This window comes from Thalia democratica, chromosome 3, assembly GCF_965202585.1.
Source record: "Thalia democratica chromosome 3, ktThaDemo2.hap1.1, whole genome shotgun sequence".
Classification (NCBI taxonomy): domain Eukaryota; kingdom Metazoa; phylum Chordata; class Thaliacea; order Salpida; family Salpidae; genus Thalia; species Thalia democratica.
In genome coordinates this window covers 31636430-31650796 of record NC_139167.1, presented here as the reverse complement: position 1 = coordinate 31650796, position 14367 = coordinate 31636430, and the positions used below count along the sequence as shown (strand labels likewise).

Here is a 14367-nt window from a genome sequence, read left to right as displayed (position 1 = left end):
TGCTGTTTAAAATTATTGTTAATTTTTAAATATAATACTTTCTAAACGTTTAAATTTTTTTCTACGTCACAACATTTTGTTAACACGCTAACATCAAATTCAGCTTTTATTTAAGTAAATTTACGTATTATAAGTTCTTAAGAACAGTTGAGTGTTTTAATCTTTTACTTTTCTACCATCAAAGCTTTTGCAAATTCTTTTTTACTGTTTAATAGTCGTTTCAACTAAACTCATAATACTTACAATTCAGTAAAATTTCTTTTTGCAAGTTTAATAATTTTTTTATGGAATTTAATTTGAAAACTTTAATTCTAACTGTAAACTATATAAAATAAAAAAACTTTTCAATACCCCTAACTAACCTAAAAATATTAATAAAATGCCTCTACATTATAAACGTTGATTAACAATTTTTCATAAAACTCCCTTAATAAAACTAAAAGCATTATGGTAAAAAGACAACATGTTTTAATTGTCGTAATCGAACATTTTAAAATTTCTATTATATTTAGATAAAAGCATACTTTGTTTACTTGAAGAATAATTTTAACATAAAAACAAACTATAGCAAAAACTAAAAAACTTTAAATTTTAACCATAACTTCCATTGTGGGTATATAAATATCGCACAAAGTATCTGATGCTTAGATTTCAGGTCAAAAAAAACCTATATCAATTACTTGATGTACTTTAAAATTTAATTTTAGGCAACCTTACTGAAGCATAAAGCTACAGAGTTTTGATTTAAAAAAAGAAATTTATATCGATTATTCTACGTGCTTTATTATAGATAAACTTGTTTACAATTTATGTATATAAAAAGAACAATTTTTCATTTATCTAAGTTTATTCTCCTGAAATACTAATCAACTTATGAGCATTATATATTTTATACTACAATACGTCTTATAAAACACAAATGTTCAATTAAGTTACGGTACTTCTTTCAATGACGTCACTAAAAGTCAGCTTCTTCAGTTGCATACTTCTTTGTCCATTCCCTGCAAACTCTGTCGTGTTCTTCGCGATTGTTGACGTACTGAGCTGCTATTTCTGGCACGAGACAGTCATTAGGGTTGCAGTCGGTGAAAAATGACTGAATTGACAACAAAATTGTTTTTACCCACCAATGCGGTGTCCAGTTTTTACCAAGACTGTCCAAACTGATGTACCCCTCACTGTTTATGTTGCAATGGTATATTTTGGTCTTAAAAGTAACCCTTGGTGGTAGAAACGGATATTCCTCTGAAAAACTCAAGTCTAAAATGAAGGTTCCGCCTTCAAAAGGAGTTCCCGGAGGTCCTTGAATCGAAGCTTCCCATTCAAACAAGTTGTCATCTTTCAAGTGAGCGCTTATATAAGCTGGTGAGCTTAAGTTAAGTTTTTTCAGCTCATTCTGAAGTCTTCGTTTCGCATAAGTAATTTGCCTCTTATAGTCTTTCAGAGAAGCATTCTTTACGCTTTGGTTTTCAACAAATTTTTTGTAAGTTTCCATAGAAGATACACTTTGTTGGTTATCGAAAGAATCGCTCTCAGTTTTAGTATCAGTACTTGCTTCTACCAAATCCAACTGGTTCAAGTTGTCTTCAATTTGGTTTATTTGACCAGACGACATTTTAATCAATATTTTAACAAATGCTGCGTAATGTATAAAACTAAAACTTTATATGATGAACTATTTGAAAAATATATTGGTAAAGTTTGTGTATTTAGTATTGTAAAAATATATTAAACTCATATTATTGTATAAATGAAATAACTAAAATATACAAAAAAAAACTATAGGCATAAGCCTGGATTGTTGCATGACCTACAACAAGCTGGAGTTGAAATATGGTTTGATCATAGCACTTGGATTATCAAACCAGAAGCTTTCGAAAGACTGAGACTTCTTACTGAATCTCTTCAGTCAGTGGCGACCGAAAAACCTACTATCTTGTTCGTATGTGAATATTTTGGAACTAACACCAAACAAATAAATGTTTAAGTTAAAAAACAGTCAATACATACAATTAATTTCTAGCTGCATTAAGGGTTTGTATGGCGTAGTGTTTGTTTAAAAAAAGGTTGCCAAATGTTATTGGCATATTTTCTTTAGGCTATCAAAATTTTTTCCAGATAACACGTTTTAGGGTCTATCTTTAGTTTGAATTTAAGTTTAAGGTAAAAAAATCTTATTACTTATTATGTAAAAACTTTAAAGATTTCTAGTTTTTTTCATGTTTTAAAAACATTTGCATCCCAAGCTACAAGAGTAAGAGCTTTTATAGAAAATGAACTGCATTTACGAATTAATAGATGAATTTTCTACATAACACTTGAAATTGTAGACTAAAGCATCTACATCAATTATTAAAGTTGTTCTTTTGAAAAATTTGTTTGTTCTTACTCTTGGAAAATTTTTAGTTTGATGAAGACAGGGTCGCCACTCGTTTTTTCCTAATTTCTTCCAGGTTATTCAGATGTTGTTCCAGAATTTTAAAAGCTGATCACTTTTGATATTTTTTATTAGTAAGTTATTATTTGTTTAAAAAACTGATAGTCAAAATATATAAATTACTTAGGAGTTACTGTTAGTATTAAAATTTGTTTTATTATTTTAGAACCTGTATTGAATTCTATTAAGATGGTTGTTTAAAAGCCGTAATATTGGTTTAATACAAATAGCTAAAAGTTAGCTTATTTTTTTTTATTTACTTAACTATGTAATTCACTAAAAAAACTTGTAACATATGAAAATTAATTAAATTTTATAAAACAATAATAACAATATAACATATATTATTGTCTCACAAACTGTGTTAAGTAAAGTCCTTCAAAAAGCTGACAGTCTAATTAAATATTTTATTCCTTTATAAACAAAAGTAATGTATAAAAGTAACTACTTATTTTCTTAATCGATGACTAAACAAGTGTTTTTTTAATTTCCAATGTTTTGGTATCTTCATAAAGTTTATAAAAACGTAATCAACAGAACCTAAGCGTTTGGTTAAAGATACTATAAAAACTAATAACAACAATTACCTTTAAAAAAATCAAATACTTAATTTTTCAAAAACAATATATCCTAGAGAAAGATACTTGAGAATGTTATGAATAAAAAGTTACTTGAGAATGTTTTGAATAAAAAGATATTTAACTATTTACATTAAAATCAGAAACTAGTTGTAAAAAGTAAACATAGTTAATAATAATATTGTATGTTTTGGTTTTTAGAAAACAAATAGAGAGATCTCAACTGCTGGAGGAGAAGTAATATATTTATTCTTTAAAAAATTTATTTTTAAACTATTTTAACTTAGTTTGCAAAATAATTTTTGAAAGAATAAATATAGTTAATAATAAAATAAATAAACTTCTTCTAAACATACTCATACACACATACTATATCTCTGATCATGATAAATATTTACATCAGTTTTATTTACTTCTGATATTTAATTTCTCATTACCTTAATACTTAGTTCAGTTAAATGATTTTATTTTGATCAGTTTTAAAAAAATAAAACGGCAAGTTAAACTGCTACTTTATTAAAATATACATAGAGTTTAAGTAAGGCATAAATTAAAATTATTTTAACTGCTTTTGTTGTATTATGATGTAGTTATTACACTAAATATGCAAATTTCGTCTGTAATTTTTTTTTTCTAATATAAAACGCAAATTCTTCTGCTTTTTTCCTTATAGGTTTCTGATTTAGAATATAAAGTGTGTCGAGTCAGCTAGGCAGAAAGATATTACTGATGCAATATCATTTCATTTTCATGTTGATGTATATATAAAATACATTTCAAATCACTTTCTGTTATTAGAAGTTATAATTATTGAGAGCATTTTATATAAGCAGAAAGAACAACAATTAACTGCTATAAGTTTAAACTAAAAAATATTTGATAAAAAGCTTTGAAATTATAGAATTAAAACATTTAAATAGATTTTAAAATTTAAGTATTAATTTATTTAAATGTACAATTTTTTAAAAACTTTAAATATTAGTAATTCGAAAACATTTATTGTTTAATTAAAGAAAAATTTTTTAAGTTTAAGAATAAAAAATACACTTATTTCAATAAATTTACATGCACTTTCTATAACATATAATTCTAGATTTTTTACTTATAGACAGGTTCTCTCAATAATCATAATTTCTAATAACAAAAAGTAATTTAAAATGTTTTATATATATCTATGACACTAGATCAGTAATGAAATGACACTACATGCAGTTGAAATGACACTATATCAGTAATATCTTTCTGTCTAGCTGACTCGACACATTTTATTTTCTAAATCAAAAAACTAAAAGTAAAACAGCAGAAGAATTTGCTTTTTATATTAAAAAAAAATGTACGACACTTGAGACAATTGTATTTAGTGTAATAAAGACAACATAATACAACAAAAACAGTTGAAATGTCTTTAATTTATGCCTATAATTACAAACTTTCATTTAAGATATAAATTATAAGTCTAGGACATGTATAAGTAGTTTTACTACTGTTTAAGTCGAAAAACAAAAGAAAAGTGATTTTTTGGGTTTAAATCAGTTTTTTCAAAAGCAACTTTTTTTTATTGAAAAATTATAAATTTTTAAATTCTTTTTAGTATATCAAAAACACATTCGAATCATATTTACTTAATTGAATTTTACAATATGACCAAAAAATGTGCTGTAACCTCTACCCCTACATTTTACAGACAAATTTTGCACATTTAGGGTGATTATGGCGTCATACATCAAAAGCAGTTAATATGTCTTCAAATATATGTCAATAGTATGAGCTTTCATTTAAGACATAAATTATAAGTGTAGGACATGTTAAGTGATTTTTTTACTATTTAAGTCGGAAAATCAAAAAATATGTGATTTTTGCGGGGTGAAATTAGTTTTTTGGGCGGCAAACTTTTTTTTACAGATTCTTCTTAATGAAGCAAAAAAAACATCCAAATCATATGGACTTAAATGAATAATACAATATGACCTAAAATGTGCTGTACTCTCTACCCCATTCTTCATACTTTTCTGTAAAAAAATTGTAACCTTTATGTTACAAGTACAAAATAATGTTTTTATTTCTTTGCTAATAACTTCCATTCATTAAAAATATCAACAAAAAGTTAATGTTAAAACATTATTGTTTCCATAACAACAAAGTTAGCTAAAACTACAAATTTACAGATAATAAAAATTATAATTGTTTTAATTTGAGCTATTAAAAAAAATTGACAAAAACTTAAATGAAAATTTCCAGATTTTTGTTCAAATTCTAGGGTTTTCCACGTTTTTACGAAATTCTCAAATTCCAATTTTTACAGGTTTTGTTTGCCTAAATAGTCGAATTCCAGGTTTTATTAGGTTTCCAGGTAAAGTGGCATTTTTGTGAAGGGGAACAAGTCTAAGTTGCTCGAGGCTACTAAATTGCATGAGGGGACTAAATTGTACGAAGGAACAAATTGCACCAAGAGTCAATTTTGCATGAGATACATTTTTGTACGAGAGTGAAAAATAAATATAAATAACTCAAAAAAAAAAGTCACTGACCAAGGATAAGGGTTGGGGTAACAGTGAAAGTAAAAATAAAAAAAACAACTAATAAAGTTATTGTTTAAAAAAATGAAATAAAACTATTTATAAAAAAAACCTACGGACCGAGGGTAAGGGTTATAGTGATAGCAAAAAAAAAAAACATAATAATAATAATAATAATATTTTACCGACCGAGGGTAAGGGTTAGGGGTAACAGTGAAAGTAAAAAAAATAAAAATTAAGACAGAAATACCAAAACAAAAAAAAAAATTAAACCCCTGAAAAATTGTCTGCTCGTGATTAAGTGTCTTTTAAAAAAGTGACCATTTGTGCATTTTTATCTTCGTGAAATTTTGTGCTTTGTGCAAATTAGTTTTCATGCAAAAGGATTATTGTGCAATTGTGTATGCTCGTGCAAATTAAATAGCTACCCCTGTTTAGAGTACTTATTTTAATTTTTTTGTTTTTTTTAGTAATAGCAACAAAAAGCTTGACAACTAAACACAACAATTAAATAAGAAAAAATGAAATACAACGTTGCATAAACTAGTCAAAATTTTAGAAAAAACTTTTACACTACCTTAGATTTAATAAAATACTGCAAGATAACCTACTTTTTTGTGAAAAATTTAAAGTTTGTGAATACAGGGTTGCCACTTTTTCAGTCAAAAAATCTTCCCTGAGTGATCAGAAACTACCCTGAATAACCTTAAACTTCCTTGAGTTTTCCTGAGTTTTTTCAAATCCTTAAGAATTTTATTTTTTATTAAAAAATTATAATGTTTATTCTAAGAATATTGAATAACTAGCCACAAGGCAAAATGTCTAAATAAGCACTTGAAAATACATAAAATTATTTTTCTTGAACAAAATGTTGAAACTGGATTAAATAAATCTCATTCTAGATCTAGAAAAAAAAATTCCAGAGATTTAGACAAAAATTTAAAATTTCCCTGAAATCTTTAGAAAAAACCAAAACTTCCCTGAGTTAAAAAATAAGAATCGAAATTCCCTGAGTCTTTCTGAGTTTCCCTGAGTCTTTTTGAGTTTCCCTGAAATTTTCTATAACTTTAAATTTCCCTGAATTCCCTTAGTGTGTGGTAACCCTCAAATTATCCAAAAAATACTCATCTCCACAATTGAAATACTTTATAAACCTAAATCATTCATGGAATCTGCATTTTTTTGTAATTTATAAAATTAGGCTAGTAAATGTTCAACTCATATGCTTTCCATATTTTAAACTTTAGATTTGTTATTTAAAAAAAAATATTTTAGAAAGACTTATTAGATAGCAAGTCAATGTTTTAGTACAAATTAATAATAACTGTATATAGCAAAAAAACATAAAAGTACGTGCCATTAAACTCATCTGAAAAAATAAGTGCAAATAAATAAAATTTAGGTTTATTATAATTTTTTTTTAGAAATTATACTTGGTTTGTGAAAATCTGTTTTGACTTGTGTCAGTTTTACACCCAAAGCTTTTAATCCTAGCTGAAATAGCTGCACGTATTATTTTTCAATGCCCTCCGCTCAAATCTAGTTACATTTTATGTATAACATTAAAGTACATAATTAGTTCTAGCTTTATAGTATTTTAAAACACTTATTACAGGGTTGCCACTGGTTTTTGAGAAATTTCTTTCAGGTTATCTTAATTTCTTAAGGTTTTTTAAAGAACTCCTTTTTGGTTTATTTTTATTTAAAATTTATTAAGATTTAAAATCTGTCATTAAAAAAAATAACAACATCAAAAAGATATGCTAAAGCTTCTTTAAACGCGTTTTTTAATTGAAAAAAATTTGATGATAAAAAACAATTTATGTATATGATGAAACTATTTAACATGCAAAATTCTTCAAACTTCTAGTTTTTTTAGTGATTTTTGTTCAAAGTTCTAGTTATTTCTTGTTTTTTTTTTCAAAATTTCCCAAATTCAAGGCTATTTTAGGATTTATTTTTGTGGCAACCCCATTACTAGTACTCAAAAATTATTATTGAGAAAGTTGCACTTAATAATGAATTATAAACTTAACTTTTTGTTCATTAAGGTTGCCATGCTATGAAAAGAAAATTTTCTTTTTTACCAAAAACAATTATGATTTTGTAAAATAAATCAGGCAAAATCTGACTTTGTTTTTAATTTTGTCAAATTTCTTGACTTTTTTTCGAAAACCCCCATTTTTTTCTGACTTTTGTTTTTTTTTTAGTTTTTGTAGGCAGTAACTAGACTTTATTAGTTAACTCAATTTTAATTTTTTTTAAATGTTAGCGAATTAAATAAAATTTTAAGTTCTTAACAACCAGCTTTTTTTGCAATTATCTTGTATCAATTTCCAAGTTATGACAATAAGAAATAATTTCAATTAAAGTACTGAAAGTTAAAAATTTGAAAAAATTACTATAAATCAAGTTTGGAAGCTTAAAAATTCATATTTTAATGATATTTATTGAAAGAAAAAAAGTCTTTAAAAGAATATCTTAAGTTTTCTTTTAGATAATCAGAATGTCCAGAGTAAGTATAGTGGATGTAGTAGTCCTAATGTGCATGGTTGCCACAGATCAAGCTAAGAAAAATTTTCTGAATTTTTACTAAAATTTCCTGACTTTTCTAAATCTAAAATCTTAAGTTACATTTATTTTAAAATACATAATCAAACACTTGAAACTAAACAATCTTATTTTTATACAGGTTAAAACAACAGTTTTTTTGATGATTTCAATCATCTAACTTCCGTTAAACCACTTGAACTATCTGTATATGTTTGAAGTATTTGCAATAAACAGTTCTATCAGCAAAATACTTCTATTTTCTAACTTGATACAGTTCTAGTGTATATGCATACATACAACCTTTAAATCTTATTATGAATGTATTAGTTTCTCATTTCATACTGTTTTCAAGCAGAGCTTTGTTAACAATAAACCCCAGCTCGACCTTAGCCTGGTAATTATGCACAAATAATGGTTGCAACAACTTTCCAAGAAAAGATTTGGCAGGAAATTTTAAAGTTTTAAAATAGAATTGGTCCAAACAATATTCCTTTTAATTGAAGCTCTTGAACTTAAATGCATTCATTGGACAACTTACCAAGGATCTAAATTGTTCAATGTTAGTATCACCTTCAGAGCTGGAGCACATTTTTTACTTTGTTAAGGTGTGCACAAAGTTAGCAAAACGCTGTGACTACTAATTTTTTAAGGCTGTGTGGATTTAGGCATCATATACTTTTTTTACGAATGTACTTCCAATAGCCATTCTGCTCCATAGATTTTCAACCTCTTTTATAACAAATACTCTAAATTCTTTGTTGAAACTTATGACCTTTTGTTTCTCAACTAGGTCTTTTTTCCTCAAATTTGCAAGCAAATTGGTTGCAGCACAACCAAGATCAAGGGCATGTTTTAGGGACGCTTGATCATTTGATTTAACCTTGAATAACTAAGGCTGAGGTTCGTAACTACCACGTCTTTCATAATGATACAAAGTAATTTAATTACCAAGCACGAAATGTCCTCATGCATAAAGGCAACAACAGGCTGGGTACCCTGGTAAATTGTCAAAAAAGGCTGCATAAGAGATATCACATGACTAAAGAAATGCAAGAAAATTTTTGTGTATATATCAGTTTCACTATGGAAATGTCCTTGCCACAGATCATCAATACTGAAAAGCATAAAGAAACTGCTTTTTCAAGTAGGGTTATTGTTCATATGTTAATAAAAAAATTTTGCAGTTTTATAAAGGATATATTACTAATTTATACCAGATGAAGGCATTGGAAATTAAAAATATTGTAAATCTTAGAAAAACTTTGCAATTTTATTCTAACTTAAAAGGATTTTTAATTAATTTTTATCATCAGAAAAAAGGAATTTTTGCCTTTGGAAAATAAGGAGTTTTGTAAAATAAATCAGGCAAAATCTGACTTTGTTTTTAATTTTGTCAAATTTCTTGACTTTTTTCGACAACCTCCATTTTTTTCTGACTTTTGTTTTTTTTTAGTTTTTACTGACTTTTCCTGACCGTGTGGCAACCCTGAATGTGTCACAGTTTCTTTTAAGTTTTAAAGTACTATAATCAGAATCTTTTTAATACAATGGTTAAATAAAGTCTTGTTGTACTTGATAAACAAGTGTTTGGAAATTTCATTTGATATATTTATTTTAAGAAACATGGATAATAAAAAAACGCTTTAATATCCTTTTTAAAAAAAAATATAAGTATTTTAATGTTTTAGTAAGATAAAAAAGAAAGTTTGAAGCTAACAAGAAAATTACAGTAGAATTCCAGTATTAAAAATTCTAATAGAGAAATGTAGAAGACAAAGCATAACTAGTCAATATTTATGTGACTAATTTTGATCAAGTTACTTTACTGAGTTATTTAAGCACTTACATACAAGTATGTAGTATGAAAAAAAATATTATAGTGTTTAATAATATTTTTATCATTTTTTTTAAAACACCAACCTTAAAACATTAAAAGATTAAATAAAAACTTATACAGAGGTGTAAAAATTTAAATTAATGGTTTTTTTAATATTTTTTATAGTGTATGTGTTGTACACCACAATTGTCTGATTTCTTTGATATACTTGCCACTGATAAATTACTCGAGCATGGTATTAAAACAGACAAACATTTATTTAGAATTCGGAACCTTTTATTTCTTAAAATCTGGTAGCTGCTTAAACTACTAGTTGAATACACTCAAGATGTATTATTCAACATATTAGCTAGTTTTTCTAAAACAAAACATATTCATAATAGAAACTTATAATTTTAAACTTTATCAACAATTTTGTTATAACACTAAGTATCTAAAATTGTTATTAAAAAATAAATAAAAATCATATTTGTCACCTGACCCGTATTAAATATGATGAGAAAAAATTTTCTAGCTAGTTAAATTTAACTAGTTAAATTTATCTATTTTTTCTAGTTAAAAATTTAAAGTTAAAATAAAGTAATAAACAAACTTCTTCTGTAACAGGGTTGCAATTCTCTCATTTAAAATCTACTTAGGTCTCTTAGTAACCTAAAACTGTACTCTGACTCATCCTGAGTTTTTTTTTTCAGATCCTTGAAAATAATTTGACTCTAGTGTTAACTTCTCATACCTAATGTTTGCTGATGTGTAGATGCATTGATGTAATCTGAATTAGATTTTCACTTGTTTTATGAAAAATGCTGTTTCAAAGATTTGATGTTGAAGTTTTGAATTTATTGAGGTAAAAAAAAATAGCGTTATGTAACCATGTTAGTAAAATTTATATAAAATAGAAAATAGTTTGAAGTTTTCTTTTAAAATTTTAACTGGCTAAGTTTAATTTGGCCACATAAAATATTAAGTTACATAAACCAACTAAAATCATGATAAATATTAATTTCAAATTTAAAATAGTAACTACAATCCTTTCTTTTAAAAAATTGATGAATTATTAGTAATGCTAGAACAATTTTAAAAGAAATTAAAAATCATTGTAAATTCTTTAGTTAAACATAATTGCTTATACAAATTATCAAAACATTGAAACTGGATCAACTAAATCTTATTCTAGATCTAAAATAAAATATATTTTTCAAATACCCTGCGAGTTTTATTAAATTAAGAAAATTTTAAAACCATCCTAAATTAAAAAAATTATATATCTTGAGCTACTCTGAGTCCACTAGAGATTTTATATAATTTTAAAATATCCTTAGTTATCCTGAGTACCTGTTTTTAATTTAAAAATAAGTTTATGGTACAACATCTGTGTTACATAGTATTTCAACATTAAAAGGATATGGTAGAGGTACTTAAATAAGTTTAATAAAAAAAAAAGGTTCTGACTATTTTTTTAATTTCCATTCTAGATTTTTTGTGTAAAACCTAAATTTTACTACTTAACATATATTAATTGTTTAAAAATTCGAATTTATTTATGATTTTTATTTGAAATTCCACTTTCATTTTAAATTTTTTCAAATTTCAAGTTCTTATACGTTTTTCTAGATTTTTTAGCCTAATTAGTTTAATTACAGTTTTTTTCAGGATTTCTGGCAACCCTGCTTTTTACATCTTGAACAATTTTATTCTAGTTTATTACTTCCATTAGAATATAAAACAAATTTAAAACTAAAAAATTAAAAGCAGTGTTTTAAAAATTGTTCATTCCAGTTGACTCTTTAGAATTATATTAAAATTTCACATTTACAATTTATGAGTGTCTTTTACAAAATACATATATAGTCCTTAGTATTATCATGGTTGCATAAATCAAGCCGAGAAAAATTTCCAGACTCTTCTGACATTTTACTTAAGTGTTCCTGACTTTCCAAATTAAACTTCTAGGAGCATAGGGGGTCTACCTTGTTTTTTACAAGTTGTCTTTTTTTTAGAGTTTTATCTTAACTATAGGACATTTTAACTGCTTGAAAAAATTCTAAGTAATGTTGGAGATAGAAGCGATCAAAGTCCGAGACCTTAATAGGTTCCTAATGGAAGACCCAAACCAAAAACACAAAAAAGATCATTTTAATAATAACCTATCACTTCCTTTATTTTATACCAATATTGTTCAAATTTTTACAGGGAGTTTATGAATAAATTTTTAAAAATTTAAATGCAGGCTTTTATTTTATTTAAAAAAAAAGAATTTTTATACAAAAAAATATTGATTTTTATTGTTTTTATATATAAATTTTTATTTTTTAATATTTTTTAATTTGCAAAATTCAAATTCTTTTAAAATATAAGATAAACGTTTATTGAAAGTTTGAGGTCGCTAGCTCGTAAAACTAGGAGAAGATAAACTTTTAGTGATTTTATAATTTCCTAGAAACTTTACCAAAAAAATTTGCGGTCCATAGGTTTGTACTCGAAGCTTTTTACAAAAATTACAATATCTAAATGTTTAAATAATATTTTTTAATTTTATAAAAACTGGCTTGTAGTTTGTACTTTAAGCTTTCATATGAGATCCAATGTTGTTTTTAGTAAAAAAAAATGTTGGATCACTCCCTTTATGCCCTTAATTTAAACTTATTCTAAAATACATAATCAAACACTAAAAACTATATACAGCTTTTAATTTTATTTTATTCAGGTCAAAGCAACAGTTTTTTTATTTCCATCATCTATCTTCCATCTGTGTATGATAGTAGAAAAGTTTTGCAGTTTTACAAAGAACACTTTATTAATATTTACCAGATAAAAGCATTGGAAATTAGGTAATTTTGTATATTTCTAGAAAAATTTTGCAATTTTTGTCTGAATTTAAACAACATTTAATTAGTTTTTTTATAATTTGAAGGCTTTGAAAAATAAGGAACTAAGTAAATTTTAAATAACTAATTTTTTGTTTTTTCAAATTTTATCAAGTTTCCTGACTTTTCCTAATGATTTGACTTTTTTTTTCAAAAATCCCTATTTTTTCTTGACTTTTGTCATTTATTTTATTTTTTCTTGACTTTTCCTGATTACCTGACATTTCCAGACCTTGTGGCTACCCTGTATTATAAAGAAAATATAGTTTTTACTAGAAAGTGTATTTATAACAGGCTTGCAACTCATGTGGCAATAAGCCAGCCTAAGTGGTTAAATACTAACATGAGCTACAAAATAGCCTGAGTTTATAGAAAAATACAAAAAAATTGTTTAAGCCAAAAAAAATAAAAATATTGTTAACCAAGCTTAAATATTCTATAACACTGAAATTGTAATTGAGGAACTAATGAAAATATAGAGACTAACAATTCTGAAAAAAAAATCATAAATAGACTAGCATTTATGAAAATTACCAAAATTATTTTAGTTTAATAGCAGCCTGAGCTTGATATTAAAGTTTTGACATGCCTGAGTTACCTTGAGTAACTTGAATGTAAGTAAAGTAAACCTGAGTTATTAAAGAGTTTGTCAAGTGTTACAAAAAAAAGTAAAAACAAAGGAAAATAAGTGAAGAGGTAATTTTGTAATAACTATAAACTAATTTAATGAAGGTGATAAAAATTTAAGAAGTTTATTATAAACTGTAAAAAAATTTCAAGTGTTTTATTAACAACTAAAAAAATTTATTAAAATTCACACTTTCACTTTTGCAGAAATCAGCAGAATAGTTTTGTATATCTATCAAGCATGCCAAAGTATTATGATTTTTTTTTTCTGGTTTTCTGATTTTTTTTCCAGGTTTTACAAGACAAATTATTTAGTTTATATAAGTTTAAATTAAATTTAAGATTTACACAACTTTCTGAAATGGTTTAAAATAATTAATTGATACTGTAATGCTACTTTTAATGTTTTTTTACAAAAAAACTTGTTCTTTGCATTTAGTTTTTTTTTAATCAAAATTCTATAGTTTTATATAAATAATTCAAGTTTATATGTGATTTTTGTTCAAATTTTCAAGTATTTCTAGGTTATTAATTAAAATTTGATAAATTCTAGGTTTTTTTTTTGCTTTTTTTAGGATAAATTGTCGAACTCCAGGTATTTTCAGGTCTCCAGAATTTTTTGCAACTTTTTTTTTATTTAGCTTTTACTTATAAAATGCTTACAAAATTAGTAGTCTTTTATTCACAACAAGGTGAAACGTTGTTGTGAATTATTCATTATATAAAAAACAAGATAAACTAACTTTTGGTAGAGTTAATTTCATGTATGTATGAAGGTTATTACAAGAAAATATTAGAATAAATACATGCTTAAGAATATGAAATACTTTTTGTACCTGATTAAATACATAACAATTAACAATTTAATTAAAATTTTTATAGATTCCATCTCTTTACTCGTAATAAACAAGAATAGTAAGCTACATTTAGCAGGTATTGAAAGAAAACTGATATA

General features: G+C 25.3%; 1 pseudogene; it reads right to left on the bottom strand.

Annotated features, from left to right (window-relative positions):
• Positions 1-958: 958 nt before the first annotated feature.
• LOC145832190 (ubiquitin-conjugating enzyme E2 2 pseudogene) lies at positions 959-1615 on the bottom strand (annotated as a pseudogene).
• Positions 1616-14367: the final 12752 nt, after the last annotated feature.